Source organism: Paroedura picta, chromosome 1 (assembly GCF_049243985.1).
Source record: "Paroedura picta isolate Pp20150507F chromosome 1, Ppicta_v3.0, whole genome shotgun sequence".
NCBI classification, from domain to species: domain Eukaryota; kingdom Metazoa; phylum Chordata; class Lepidosauria; order Squamata; family Gekkonidae; genus Paroedura; species Paroedura picta.
The window spans coordinates 17,837,012-17,851,606 of NC_135369.1; the positions used below are offsets into that span (position 1 = coordinate 17,837,012).

General features: G+C 50.3%; 1 protein-coding gene across 1 annotated transcript in view; it reads right to left on the reverse strand.

Annotated features, from left to right (window-relative positions):
• Positions 1–1,266, reverse strand: part of LOC143831025 (sodium/calcium exchanger 1-like) — a 44,610-nt gene extending 43,344 nt beyond the window's left edge. Inside the window, exon 1 of the mRNA XM_077324206.1 lies at positions 834–1,266. The gene's annotated coding sequence lies outside the window, so the exon portion shown is untranslated. The remainder of the gene's footprint in view (positions 1–833) is intronic.
• Positions 1,267–14,595: the final 13,329 nt, after the last annotated feature.

Below are 14,595 nucleotides of genomic sequence, written 5' to 3' on the forward strand. Positions count from 1 at the left end.
TGAGTCGAAGCCTTGGCGACCGTGAAGGGCCCTGGTCGCACCTGCTTGTTTTTCGGGACATGTGTGTTCGTGTGCAAAGAGTTCCTGGAGAGCAGCTTTGTCCCCAATTGGGGTCAGGCAGGCAGGCATGTGGAGAAGCATCAGCACTCAAAAGGCCCAAGAAATCTGCAGTATGTGTGCGTATATGTATGAGTGCATGTGCGTGTGTGTGTGTTATTGAGGCAAGAGGCCGTCTAACTCCACTGGGCAAACCCGAAAACTTATGGGTCTGTCTGTACCTATTGCTTCAAAGGGAAATGCACAAGAAATGTGACCCTGTCCCTGCCTCAAATGTGGGGAGCGGGATTGCTGTAAAATTACCCAGGGACCCTCCCGGTCCTCCCCCTAGCTTGCCCCCGTCCCTCCACATTTCCCTCTTTGCCGCTAAGACACTACTCCAAACCGCCCCCCCCCATTTTCTTTCAAAAACCAATGCTGCCCCCCCAAAAAAGCACATTTGCCCGATCTCCTCTCCCCATGCTGGATGCTTAGCCTTGCAAAAACCTTGGCATGCAGGGCCCCCTTCCCATCCCCTGACCCCTGTGCCAGGCATCGGTGATTCTCTGACAATTTGGGGGCTGTTTGGTTTTTTTTGGGGGGGGATGTTTAAAAATAAAGCAACCTCGGTCAACTTCCCTCCTTAGGGGAAATCCATCTCCAAGGCCCCGGTGCTCCCCCTCCGCTGGCCAGGGTTCACCCCTCTCGCCCCCCCCCCCGGATCCCAGCCTCAACTGCGCCCCCCCCCCCCAGCGCCCGCAGCGTCTGCACGCCCCCTCCCCCCGTTGTGCTCTTACCTGGCAGGGAGAAGGTCTTCGGAGAGAGGGATGCGAAGTGACAGGACGGTGCGTGTGTGTATGCGGGGGGGGGGGGAAGAGGCGGATCGCCCCCCTCCCTTCAGCTTTGCGCACCCCCCACCAGGCAGGGGAGGGGGCTCAGCTGTCGCCTCCGATCACTTGTCCATGGTGCAGGCGGACCCGCTCCCTGCCTGCCTGCCTGCCCCCCCCCCCAGCCTGCTCTCCCCACTTCGGCTGGCCAAGCGAGAGCGGATCGAGAGGACCGGCCGGGGGGGGGGGGCGGGTGGAAGAATGCAGGGCGCCGGGATGCCAACCACACCGCTCTCCGGCAGAGCCACCGTCCCTGGCACCGAGAGGTGCTCCGCTCCGCTCCGGCTCGCCTCCGCCTCCTGCTCCACCCTGGAGAGAGAGCCTTGCGGGGCGGGGGGGGGGGAGGACCGCGCGCAGCTTCTGCAATGGAGGGGGGGGGGAGACAGAGAGAGAGAGAGAGAGAAGAGGAAGCGGAGCTGCTGCTTTAGACCGCGGTCTCCTCGCCCGGAGCTTCGCCCCCAGCGGGACGCCAGGGATCTTTCGCGCCCCGCCCCAGATCTGCGCACCGAAGGGTCCCCAACTGCGCGCCCGCCGGGGGTGGCGATGGCGGTGGCGGTGGCGGTGGCGGGGGGTTAATCGCAGGGGCGAAAGGGGAATGACCCCCGGGGGATGGATAGTGGCCGGCGGCGGGCAAGGGGGGGAAAGAGAGATTCACACCAAAAGAGGACCCTCGCCCCTTTTCATCTGCAAGCAAGGAAGACACCCCGTCCCCAAAAAACAATCCATTCCCCCGTCTTGGACCGCTCTTCGCACCCAAGGACGCGCCGTTAAGATCGGAGAGCAATTTCAGACGCGATCTAGAGATCGGCGTCCGTCACTCTGTGTGTGTGTGTTTGCGACACCGATTGGGGTCGGGATTACCCGCTCGCATTTCTGCAAGAGGCGTGCGGGCAGAGAGGGGGGGGGGGGGCGCCGGCGGAACTGCCTGCCACTGCACCGCCGAGGGCCATTGCAATGCGGAGCGCCGCTTGGGCAGCCTCTTCCCCGGCGTGCGCGAGAGAAGCGGAGCCGAGCGGCCCTCTTCCCCGCGAGCAGGAGGCGCTCTGCGGCGCAGGGACCCCAGGACCCCCGGGGAGAGCCGCCTTGCCCCTTCCTCGGCCTGCTCCGGCGGCTCCCTCTGTATTCCGGGCACGCTTGGCTCTCCGCTGGCCGCAGCCCGGCTGCTTTGCCGTGCCAGGAGCGGAGGGTGGGAAGGAGGCGAGGGAACGGGGAGGGGGGGGACTTCCATCCCGAACTGCTCCTTTGCCCCCCAGCCACAGCGCCTGTCGTCCAGCCTCCCTCCTTGCAAAAGCGAGCCCAAAGACGGCCGGCTGCGCCTTCCCCAGCAAAGGCTGCAAGCTGCACGGGCAGAAGTCTCGCCGATCATTTCTCTCTCTCTCTGGGCCCCAGCAGCTGAGTGGGAGGGGGGATTTCCCCATTCATGGCAGCTGGGATTTCTCCATCAATCCGATCCGGGGGTGGATGCGGTAGGATCCCCACTTCTTCGGCGTTGTGGAGGGAGACGGGAAAGCGGCATTCCCCCCCCCCCCCCCGAAAGAGGCATTGGAAGCGTGAAGTGCTTAGTAGCTGTGGGTCCCGGGACGACCCAAGAGACAGGGGAGGGGGGCCATTAGGGATGAGGAGGAAGAGGAGGGGTAAAGCCCTAGATCAGGAGAAGTCAATGCATGGGTTTCGGATTGCCCTAAATCATTCGGATCTCTCTTGCATTATGGCATCTGGAGCCCTGGGGTGCTGGAGGAGAGAAAGCGCTGCAGTAAGAAGAGGGAGTTGGGCCCTTTAGCCCCACAGTCCAAAAAAGAGCTGGTGGGCAATGGGCATATAGGCCCTCCCCTTGATTTGGGCCAGAAATCGGTGTGTGGTGCCCTCTGCTGACTATTTCTTGATATTGCGGCCATCTTTGATTTTTACTTTATTTATTTTGGCAAGGGGAAACGAGAATTAAAGATTTCGGGAGTTTTGCCAAAGGTATTAAACTTAACAGGACCTCTCCCGGTATCTGTCAGATTCGTATCCGGTGATATTTATTGAAAGGATAACTTCTCTGAACATCGCCAAGGTCTTCTGGGTGGAATAAGACATCATTGGGGGGAAATTAAGAGTAAGGCATACAAAAGAGAAAGAAAGGCTTGTGTTAGATCGATGAACTGGCTAGTGATTCTGTCCTCAGTGAGTAGAGGACATAGTGGTAATGGCTGAAATTCTAGCTGCTAAATACTGGGCTTTGAAGAAGTGTGCATGCACACGAAAGGTTATAGAATAGAACTTTGCTGGGCTTAAAGGATCCACTGGACTCAAGTTTTGTTCTAATGCCTTCTAGTTTTATTAGAAAACTCTCATTTCTTCCTTGTGCAATCTGAACCCAAGATCAATTGGGGGGGGGGGGATTCTTTTTCCTCATACTAGATTTTGCCTGCTAAAGGTAAGCAATTTGTTATATAGTTATGTGTGGTGGACTAACATCAGGGAGACCCAGGTTCAAGTCCCCTGTCTGCCAGTGCAGCTTGCTGGGGAGATCTTGGGCCAATCACACTTAACCTGACTTCACAGCGGTGTTGTGAGAATAAAATAGAGATTATACCCCACTTTTCACTGCCTGAAGGAGCCTCAAAGAGGCTTACAATCTCCTTCCCTTCCTCTCCCCACAACAGATACCCTGTGAAGTAGGCGGGGCTGAGTGACAAGACTGCTCTGTGAGAACAGCGCTAATAGGACTGTGACTGGCCCAAGGTCACCCAAGCTAGTTGCATGGGGAGGCATGGAGAATTAAACCCAGCTTGCCAGATTAGAAGCCACTGTTCCTAACCACTACACCACATCTGCTTTTATGTAAACTGCTCTGAATCCCCATTGGGGAAAAGTACATTATAAAGAGCATTTTTAAAAACATAATCAGGAACTCCAGCCACGTAAATGAATGGAATGAAAAGGTTCTCAGCTGATAACAAACGATACCAAAACTATAAAAAGGACCTACTTCTACAACCCTAGTCGGAAGAATAGCTGAGAACTACCGTATTTGCCAGCGTATAAGACGACTGGGCATATAAGACGACCCCCCAACATTTCCACTCAAAATATAGAGCTTGTTACATTACAGTACTATGGGCCACTATGGGCAGCTATGTCTATCCCAACTGCACCCGGCGTATAGGACGACCCCCCCCCCGACTTGGAGGCATGTTTTTCAGGGGGGGAAAGTAGTCTTATACGCCAGCAAATACTGTATATGGCATATTGATGGATCTTCTGCAGCACAATTCAGCACTCACCGTGTGGACCTCTGAATCTGATTTCTTTGTGTGCAGAAAAGTCTACCCTGCTTCTCTACCACTCGGGATGCCTTACAAAGCTAAGAACAAAAGCAAAGGATTGAAAAGCCAGTATAAATAATGCAGGCTGCAGTAAAAAAAAAAAACAAGACAACTATAGACCAATAAAAACAAGCCAACAGGAGCAACCAAGAAATACCATTCAAGCGAGAATGAGAACAGCAATCAGCAAGAGAAAACAACCATGAGAATAGCCAGATTCAATCTTCATTAAAAGATTTTGTGGCAAATGTCCGGAAGACATCCAGACCAGGGTCCTAGGCAAAGGTGTGCCAGAATGAGGGAAGCTCTGTTTTGCCTGCAGTAGTCGTAGAGCTGTTTTGCATGCCGAGGGTCTCAGGTTTTGTCTTCGGGAGGAAGAAAGTGATACGGAAGACCCTTCTCTGCCTGAGGTTCTGAAGAACTGTATGGCCCTCGATAGACCAGTGGTCTCACTCAGGAGAAAGGAACATCGTGTGGCTTCCACAAGCTCTGCTCTTCTGCCATGGGAGACTTGGATTTAAGGTTGCCAACTCTGGGTTGGGAAATACCTGGAGTTTCAGGGGTGGAGCCTGGGAAGAGTTGAGTTTGAGGAGGGGAAGGAACTCACTGGCCCAAGCTGCTTTTTTCCCCCAAGGGGCTTGATCTCTGCCATCTGGAGATCAGTTGTAAAACCAGGAGATCTTCAGGTCCCACCTGGAGGTTGGTAACCCTGCTTGAAATTCATCCAGTTAACCCAAGTGACTAGAACTCAGTGAGAAGTTTGCTTCCTCTCCCTTGTTCCCACATGAAGAAAATTGTACTGCTTCCCACGGCTAGCAGGTTTTAGAGAGTCTTTTTCTTCAAATTAAGAACCCCAGACTCTAGCTGGCCTTCGGTTTTGTCCCGTGTGGTCCTAGTCTGCTTTTATTCAGGCGCAGAACAACTACTTCCGCTATTCCCAGCATGGTCTATATGGATACTGTGGTGCCAACCAGATGTGTATTCTGGTGCCTGCTTATGTCTTGATTCTTGGGAATAAAATTAAGAAGTCTGAAAGCAAGGAGCTTCAGGTAGCGCTGATTGGCTAGCAAAGCATATTTATTTTTTTATTTTAGTAGATTTATATACTGCCCTCCCTTTTGGCTCAGGGTGGTTTACTCTAGAATTTTCATAAATGATTTGTTGTTAGGTGCGAAGTCGTGTCCGACCCATCGTAACCCCATGGACAATGATCCTCCAGGCCTTCCTGTCCTCTACCATTCCCCGGAGTCCATTTAAGTTTGCACCTACTGCTTCAGTGACTGATCAAGCCACCTTATTCTCTGTCGTCCCCTTCTTCTTTTGCCCTCGATCGCTCCCAGCATTAGGCTCTTCTCCAGGGAGTCCTTCCTTCTCATGAGGTGGCCAAAGTATTTGAGTTTCATCTTCAGGATCTGGCCTTCTAAAGAGCAGTCAGGGCTGATCTCCTCTAGGACTGACCGGTTTGTTCGCCTTGCAGTCCAAGGGACTCGCAAGAGTCTTCTCCAGCACCAGAGTTCAAAAGCCTCAATTCTTTGACACTCAGCCTTCCTTATGGTCCAACTTTCACAGTCATACATTGCAACTGGGAAGACCATAGCCTTGACTAAATGCACTTTTGTTGGCAGGGTGATGTCTCTGCTTTTTAGGATGCTGTCTAGATTTGCCATAGCTTTCCTCCCCAGGAGCAAGTGTCTTTTAATTTCTTTGGTGCAGTCCCCAACTGCAGAGATCTTGGAGCCCAGGAAAATGAAATCTGTCACTAGCTCCATTTCTTCCCCGTCTATTTGCCAGGAATTGAGAGGGCTGGATGCCATGATCTTCGTTTTCTTGATATTGAGTTTCAAGCCAACTTTTGGACTCTCCTCCTTCACCCACATCAAAAGACTCTTTAGTTCCTCTTCGCTTTCTGCCATTAGAGTGGTATCATCTGCATATCTGAGGTTGTTGATATTTCTCCCTGTGATCTTGATACAATAAAGTTAACATCTTGACTTAAATATATAATATCATTAATGAGAACTTGCATGGAATAAAATAGTTCATAATTTAACATTCAACATTCAGTTGTTGCTGTGTACCTGTGGTTGTCCTGTAGTTGCCAGCCTCCAGGTGAGGTCTGGTTTTCTCCGGGGATTAAAGTTGATCTCTGGGTTTACAGAGATGAGTTCCTCTGTCGAAAACGGCAGCTCCATGGGGAATCCTTGATTCTAGGGGCCATTCCGCACCAGGATCTATGTTGCAATTTGGTTGCGGAACGAAAAAAAACGCCATTTTAAATAGTGGAATTCGTTGTTATGCATACCTGGCTTTGTAGTGGAATCCAGTTGCGTTTCTATCGTTTCCCACAGGTTTCTGGTCTCGGCAAAAATCGCTAGCCAGGAAGCGATATTGCCGAGCTTTGTCCCGCCCCTGGCCGTCAATCAAAGGAGCAGCCCATGAGCAGCCGTTATCATGCTCCCGAAAAGCCCCTTTCCCTTTAAGGCAGGTTTAAAAAACACACACACACACGTTGCAACAAATCTGCGTTGATTCATTGCAACGGAGAGACCAATCTAGCTAGCAGGTGATGTTTGAGCTGCCGTTTCATCGTTGCCATGCTCCCCCCCCCCCCGCCGCCGCCGCATGGGCGCGATTTTCGGCCGGAAATAAAGGGAAAATAAACCAGCAAACGGGGCTGTGTGGTGCTTGGTGACTTAAAGCAACTCTGGGGAGGGACTGCAGCTGGGGAAGCTCCGCTGAGTAAACGAAGGCTCGCTGGTGCGTTGATCTCCGCTCGCTCCAAGAAAAAAAAATGGAGATCGCTTCGCCAGAAGATCAGAGGAGAGAGCCAGGGGAAGGTACTTTGCAAAAACCGCAACAATGGTAACGAACAGAACGTTCCCGCTAGTGTTGCAGATTAGTTGCAAGAGTGTAGCGCTTTCCAGAGGGTGAATCCACTTTTGGGGATTTCCCTGAAAGCGCTACAACAAAGCGCTTTTTGCGGATCGGTTTCAGGAGTGTGGCAGATTGTCAATGACGTTGTGCCTAACCACATTTTTGTAGCGATTTCAATTTGCCACACTCCTGCTACAAAGAATCTGTACGGAATGGCCCTAGGTGAAGTCTCTCCCCAAATTCCCCGCTCCAGAGGCACCGCTCTCAAATCTCCCAGATTGAGGTTGGCAACTTTACATAGGTTTCCTTATGCCTCTCAGCAACGAGTTCCTGGGGTTATACAAGCAGCAAATCAGATCTGAAACCACTTTCCCAAAGCTCAGCTTGTTCGGCCTTCCCATAGCAGCCCACTGGCCTCAGGCTGTGTCAGTCTGTATATGGCTAACATTTTAATAGAAGGTCATGCCCATCCCATGGAAGTAATTTTAGACTGGTACTAGACCTCACGGTAGCCATTTTGTACTTGGTTGTACTTAGGGTCACCAGCCTCCAGATCAATTCACCTGGAGAAAATGGCCACTTTAGAAGGTGGCCTTTATGACATTGTACCCCCATTGAAGTTCCTCCCCAAACGCCACCTTCCTGAGGCTCCGCCCCTAAAACCTCAAGGTATTACCCAACTTGGAGGTGGCAGCTCTAGTTGTACTCCCCCATGGCAGCCATTTTGTCATTGGCCCCAGCTCTCCAGGCAGCCATTTTGCGGTGGCGGCCTTCTGCTCATTTACAACATTCCGAGGATGTCCAAGGGTTAAACTAAGTTGTGGAAACCTGAATTAAAATAATATCAAATTCATAAAAAGAAGAAAACGAACTTGAAATTAAAACCATTCATTACAGAAAGGCACAGTTTATAGTATCTAAGCGCTAAGGATAATGAAATAAAACCAGTGCTCAATACAGTCCTTTTCCCTTAGGTCTACGTTAAGAGTCAGAATAATCTTAATTCCTAGATTTTAATTTCAGACTGTTAGCTGTGTTCTTGAAGTAAGGTTGCCAACCTCCAGATCAATGGGTCTTCATGCGACAGAGGTGAGAAAATGGCCATTTCGGAAGTTGGACTCTATGGTGTTATGCCCCAAGCCCCAACCTCCTCAGGCACTATCCCAAAACCTTCACGTGTTTCCCAACCAGGAACTGGAAAACCTAGCAGGAGATGGGAGGTGGGGTGAGAACATGCTGCTTTCCACAAATATGGCCTTTGTAAGAATCTCTTCTCAGAAATCTTATGTCAGTAGTTCTCAACCTGGGGGTCGGGACCCCTGTGGGGGTCGAATGATCCTTTCACAGGGGTTGTGGCAGGGCAAGTAGCTTGCCCGGGGGGGGGGTACCATCTACACAACAGCCTTGCGGGGTAGATCGAGATAGAGCGTTCGTCTGGCTGGAGCAGCAGAAAAGAGCAAGATCGGCATGGTGGGACAAGAGGCAGAACTGAACTGAGAAACCCTGGGGAAAAAACAATTTATATACAATCATGAACAATGGATCTTCACGCCATTGGTCATTTTAATTTCTGTGAAAGAACACTTGCATCATTTTACGGTTGGGAGTCATCACAACATGAGGAAGTGTATTAAAGGGTTGCGGCATTAAGAAGGTTGAGAACCACTGTCTTATGTGAATGCTCTCCTGAAATTCTTGGCATACACAGACTCTCTAGGATACTGGACCCTGTCCCCTACCTCAGAGATCCTCAACATCCTTGAGATTGTGGGCACGTTCAGGTTTTTGAGAATGGGTGGCATTGTGCACCACCACCACAAAATGGATGTCCTGGGGATGCTGGGCCCAATCACAAAATGTTAGGAGGCTGCAAGCCAAGTGTCCCAGTGGAGATATCTGCTGCCAAAAGGCTTCTGCTTGCAGAAACAAAAGGGATATTCCCTTTGGGTTTTTCTGAAATAGCTCTTGCTCCAGTGGGGTGGAAGAAAGGCATTACTGGCTCCTTGCCTTGGAGAAAGGACGTTTGGGGAAGAAGCAAGTGGCTATTGGGAAATACATCAGAGAAGAACTGGGCTTTTCTTTTGTACACCACTTTTTACTACCCAAAGGAGTCTCAAAGTGGCTTACAATTGCCTTCCTTTCCTCTCTCCACAACAAATACTCTGTGAGGCTGAGAGACTGGCTCAAGGTCACCCAACAGGCTGCCTGTGCAGGAGTGGGGAATGAAGTGCTCCAGATTAGAGGCCACTGCACTTAACCACTACACCAAGCTGCCTCTCTTCGCAGGCACTGCGACACTCACAGTCCCATATTGAGGATTATCTATTGGAAAGTTCTCCTCTCCTGACTCCAAAAAGTTTCTTCGAAGTGACAAGACTGTATTTAGAAGAAAGTTTGAGTCCAGTGACACCTTTAAGACCAACAAAGTTTAATTCAGAACATAAAAGAAGCCATGATGGATCAGACCAGTGACCCATCCTGTCCATCACACTGTGTCCCACAGTGGCCAAAACCCCAGGTGCCATCCGAAGGTCCACCAGTGCCCTCCCAGGGTTGCCCCCCTCTCCAAACACCAGCTGGACGCAGGTTTTCATATGCATGCATGATAATCCTGTTGGCATGATGCTGGCAGGGGCTCATGGCAATTGTAATCCATGGACATCTGGAGAGCCACAGTTGGTCTACACGAACTCCATCTTCTGGAAAGCTCTGCTTGTCATCCTGATGGTGGAGAATGCCATACAGTTCCATATGACCCCAGAGGATTTCAAAGCAAGAGAAGAAAAGAGGAGTCCTGCCATTATTGTCATGGTGGTGGCCTTACTTGGTGGTTTCCTATCCAAGTCTAAACCAGGGATGACCCTGCTTGTTGATGGTCAAAAGTGCTGTCACAGCTGACCTATTGCAGCCCTGTAGGGTTGGAAGTGGTTTGCCATTTCCTGCCTAACCATGGCAATGCCAGACTCTCTTGGTGGTCTGTCATCCAAGTACTAACCAGGGCCTACCCTGCTTAGCTTCTGAGATCTGAGGAGACCAGGCAGAGGATCTGGAGCCCCTGTGCTTGATCACATAGGTTTTGGCTGACACGCTGTCTATTTTAATGGGGACATGAAAGTGAATCACATGAGACAGCAGATTTGGGTTGGCATTCTATTCAGTCTCGAACCCCCACCCCTAAGACCTGAGATTTGACAAGATTGGGCTATCCTGGACCCATCCATTCTTATTTAATGCTAGTATGAAGCAAAGCACTCAAATTGTGGGCATATACACTGGAGCTGAGGTCTCAGGCCATTTGGATCCATGCTGCTCTTCCGTCAGGAACTGTGTTGAGCACTGAATCAATGCTCAAGCCAAGAAAGAAATGAAGTAGAAAATGAATGTCTTTATTCTACAAATTCATTACAAGACAAATCCTTTCTTTCTTTTTTTCCCTCTCCCAGCTGTAACTTTCTAAATGACTCAGCATTCCTGCCAGCTTTGTCCTCAAAGGTTCAGCTGCTAGAAGCCCGCTTTGAGAGTAAACCTCAGAAAAGATGCTATGGAAAACCTTGTAGCCTGTTGGTTATTTAGAGATCATTTCCAGGCCCTCACCGTCTGCGCTGGGTGGCTTGAGGAGGAGGAGGAGGAGGAGGAGGAGGAGGAGGAGGAGGAGGAGGAGGAGGAGGAGGAGGAGGAGGAGGAGGAGAAGGAGAAGAAGAAGAAGAAGAAGAGAGTTGGTTCTTATATGCCGCATTTCTTTCCCCAAATGAGTCTCAAAGCAGCTTACAGTCACCTTCTTTTTCCTCTCCCCACAACAGACACCCTGTGAGGTCTGTTAGGCTGAGAGAGCCCTGAGATTACTGAAGAATCTCTGCACTCCTAACCACTACACCAAACTGGCTCTCAATGGGGACCATGGGAGGTGTTGTCAGGTGTGCAATGATCAAGCAGGTACATTGGCTGTAGGGATGGCTGAGATGATTCTCTTGGACAAGAAACCAGCAGGATGAGGTCTGGAAGCATGAATACCAAACATGTAGGGGAGTTGTAGCAACATATTCTACACACACTTGCTTGCATGGCTCCCCCACTATACTCCCACTAGCTTCATGAGCTACATCATGAGCTACATCTTCATGAGCTCAAACTTCATGAGCTACATCTTGCTCATTTTCCTTCTGAAACCCATCAGTCACATTCAAATGAGTAGCCGTGTTGGTCTGAAGTAGCACAATAAAATCAGAGTCCAGTAGCGCCTTTAAGACCACTGGGCACGTGTTATTCTGTGGGAAACTAATTTCTCAAGCATTCAGTGCCAAAGAGCCTTCAATTCCCCCACTTCTTCTCCATTTTTCCAACTCTCTTCTCCATTTTTCCAACTCTGAGGGTCAATACATGTGCAGCTCTACTATGGGACAATATCCTGTCCCCCCAGTCCCTCTTGGGCCAGGAAGAAGGCTTGGAGAGAAGGGTGAAGCTGATATTCAGAGGTATAATGCCTCTAGACATGCAGAATGTATTGAGTTACCATGGCAGATAGTTGTTGCTAGATGGGTCTGTCATGAATTTGGGGAGGAGCCATGACTCCGTGGCAGAGCACTGAAGATCCCAGGTTCAATTCCTGGCATCTCCAGTTAAAGGCACTGGCAGTAGGGATAAGAAAGACCTCTGCCTGAGACCCTGGAGAGCTGCTGCTGGTCTGAGTAGACCAGCCTTACTCAATCTTGACCATGGAGGAACCCCTGAAATATTTTTCAGGCTTCGGGAAACCCCAGTAGTGGTGACAGAGAATCATAGAGTTGGAAGGGGCCATACAGGCCATCTAGTCCAACCCCCTGCTCTACGCAGGATCAGCCCAAAGCATCCTAAAGCATTCAGAGAAGAGGGGATGGAAGTAAGATGTAGAAGCCAGTCAATTAATCCATCAATCATTTACCATTTCCATTGTGGAGAAAGAGAAGAAGCCTGCAGTGGTTCTCAACTTGGGGGTCGGGACCCCTTTGGGGGTTGAATGACCCTTTCACAGGGGTCGCAGCAGGACAAGCAGCTTGGCCCAGGGGGGAGGGCGTCATCCACACAACAGCCTTGTTGGGTAGATCGAGATAGAGCGTCCGTCCGTCTTGAGCAGCGGAAAAGAGCGAGATCGGCATGGTGGGACAAGAGGCAGAACTGAACTAAGAAACCCCGGAAAAAAAAACAATTGATATACAATCGTGAACAATGGATCTGCACGCCATTGGTCAGTTTTGGTTTAATTTCTGTGAAAGAACCCTTGCGTAATTTTATGGTTAGGGGTCACCACAACAGAGGGGACTGTATTAAAAGGTCGTGGCATTAGGAAGGTTGAGAACCACTGCTGTAGAGCAAGTGCAAGCGGGGAAGTAGGCTCCAGTGAGGTCAGGGGCCATCTGAAATTCTGGGGAAGGCCTTGTAACTCCTAGGGAGCTCTCACTCCCTGTAGACCAGGGGTAGTCAAGCTGCGGCCCTCCAGATGTCCATGGACTACAATTCCCATGAGCCCCTGCCAGCATTCGCTGGCAGGGGCTCATGGGAATTGTAGTCCATGGACATCTGGAGGGCCGCAGTTTGACTGACCCCTGCTGTAGACTCTGTTGACTTTGATGAACCAAGGGTCTGATTCAGTCTAAGGCAGGCTCATATGTTCATGTGTGTGTGGATATTTGCTTAATGACACTAACAGAGCATTTAGTCCCCCACCCTGTTCCCATCATGGCCAAGTAGGTGCTTTCAGGGAGCCCAAAGTAAAGCTTATGAATAGGGTGGCCAGCTGGGTTGGGGAATGTTTGGAATTGGGGGGTGGAGCCTGAGAAGGGTAATGTTCGGGGAGGGATATCAACTTCAATGCCGTAGAGTCCTAGTTCCTTTTCCCGTTATGCGCAGGTTATTTAGATTTCTGTCCCCAACCTTCAGGTAGCACCTGGAGATCTGCAGGCTCCACTCCCCAAATCTCCAAATATTTCGCAACCCAGATCTGGCAACTCTACGGCCCTTTCAGAACCGCCTGCTCCCGTCACTAAACATGGAAACAAACAGCACAACCATCTTTGGCTTGCAATGATCTTTGAAATTATCGGTGCTGGTTGAGCAGGTAGTAAGCAGACAGGCAGCACCAAATACTGGGGCTCCCTTTTTCTAGCCATCTCGACCCCACCCACCAGCAAAATAAGGGGCTTTACGCACCGGGATCTTTGTTGCAAATTGGTCACTGAATGAAAAATCGCCATTTAAAGTAGTGGAATTCGTCGTTATGCATACCTGCCTTTGTGGTGGAATCCAGTTGCGTTTTGTAGCGTTTCCCACAGGCTTCCGGTCTCGGCAGAAATCGCTAGAAAGGAAGCGCTATTGCCAAGCTCGTCCCGCCCCTGGCCGTCAAGCAGCCAATGGGCAGCCGTTAGCATGCTCCCAAACAGCCCCTTTCCCTTTAAGAAAGGTTTTTAAAAAAAAAAAAAACAGACCCATAGCAATGAATCTGGGTAGATTCGTTGCAACGGAGAGACCCATCCAGCTGCCTTGTGTGTTTGAGCTGTCGTTTGATCGTTTGATCGTTGCCACGCTGCCTCCGAGTGAGAAAAAAAAAATCCCCCCCCCCCTCACGGGCCCGATTTTCGGCTGAATGAATGTGTAAAAATTAATGGGAAAATACATCAGCAAACGGGCTTTTCTGTGGTTTGTGCTTAGTGACTAAAGGGGAAGGACTGAAGCCAGGGAAGCCTCTAAACAGAAAGAGGCTCGCTGGTGCGTTTATCCCCGCTCGCTCGGAGAAAAAAAAATGGCGATCGCTTTGCCGGAAGTTTGGAGGACAGGCTCAGGAGGAGGGACTTTGAAGAAACCGCAACAATGTTAACGCACAGGTCTTTTTCGCTAGTGTTGCAGATTGGTTGCAAGAGTGTAGCGCTTTCCGGAGGGTGAATCCACTTTTTGGGATTTCCCTGAAAGCGCTACAAGGAAGCGCTTTTTGCAGATTGGTTTCAGGTGTGTGGCAGATTGTTGACGACGTCGTGCGTTATGGCAAATCAATAGCGTTTCCAATTAGCAACCATTGTGCGATTTTGAAGCTGTGCAAAAAGCCCCTAAGTTCTCATATTACATACTTTCCAAAATGGGGCGTGGAGGGGGAGGAACTGCTCTCTGCTTCCACTGGCACATGGGCAAGACTCACGTTCCAAAAGCTTAGAGCATCTGGTTGCCTATCAGTGCCCATCTTACTTTGGGGTTTGCTTGTTTATTCGTTTGTTTGTTTATTGGACTTATAGCCCGCTGCTCCCGCAAGGCTCCCGGCGGGTTACATAAAACCCCTAATACAATAAAGATCCTCATGAAATAACAAGCCCAATCAAGCAACCCACCTGGTCCAAGTGGTGACGGAAAAATACAACTTGACCCAACCAAGGGGAAGGGTTGGGAAATTCCTGGAGATTTGAGGATGGAATTTAGAGAGTGCAGGGTTTGAGGGAGCTCAGTGGCGAATGATGATGAAGGGTCCA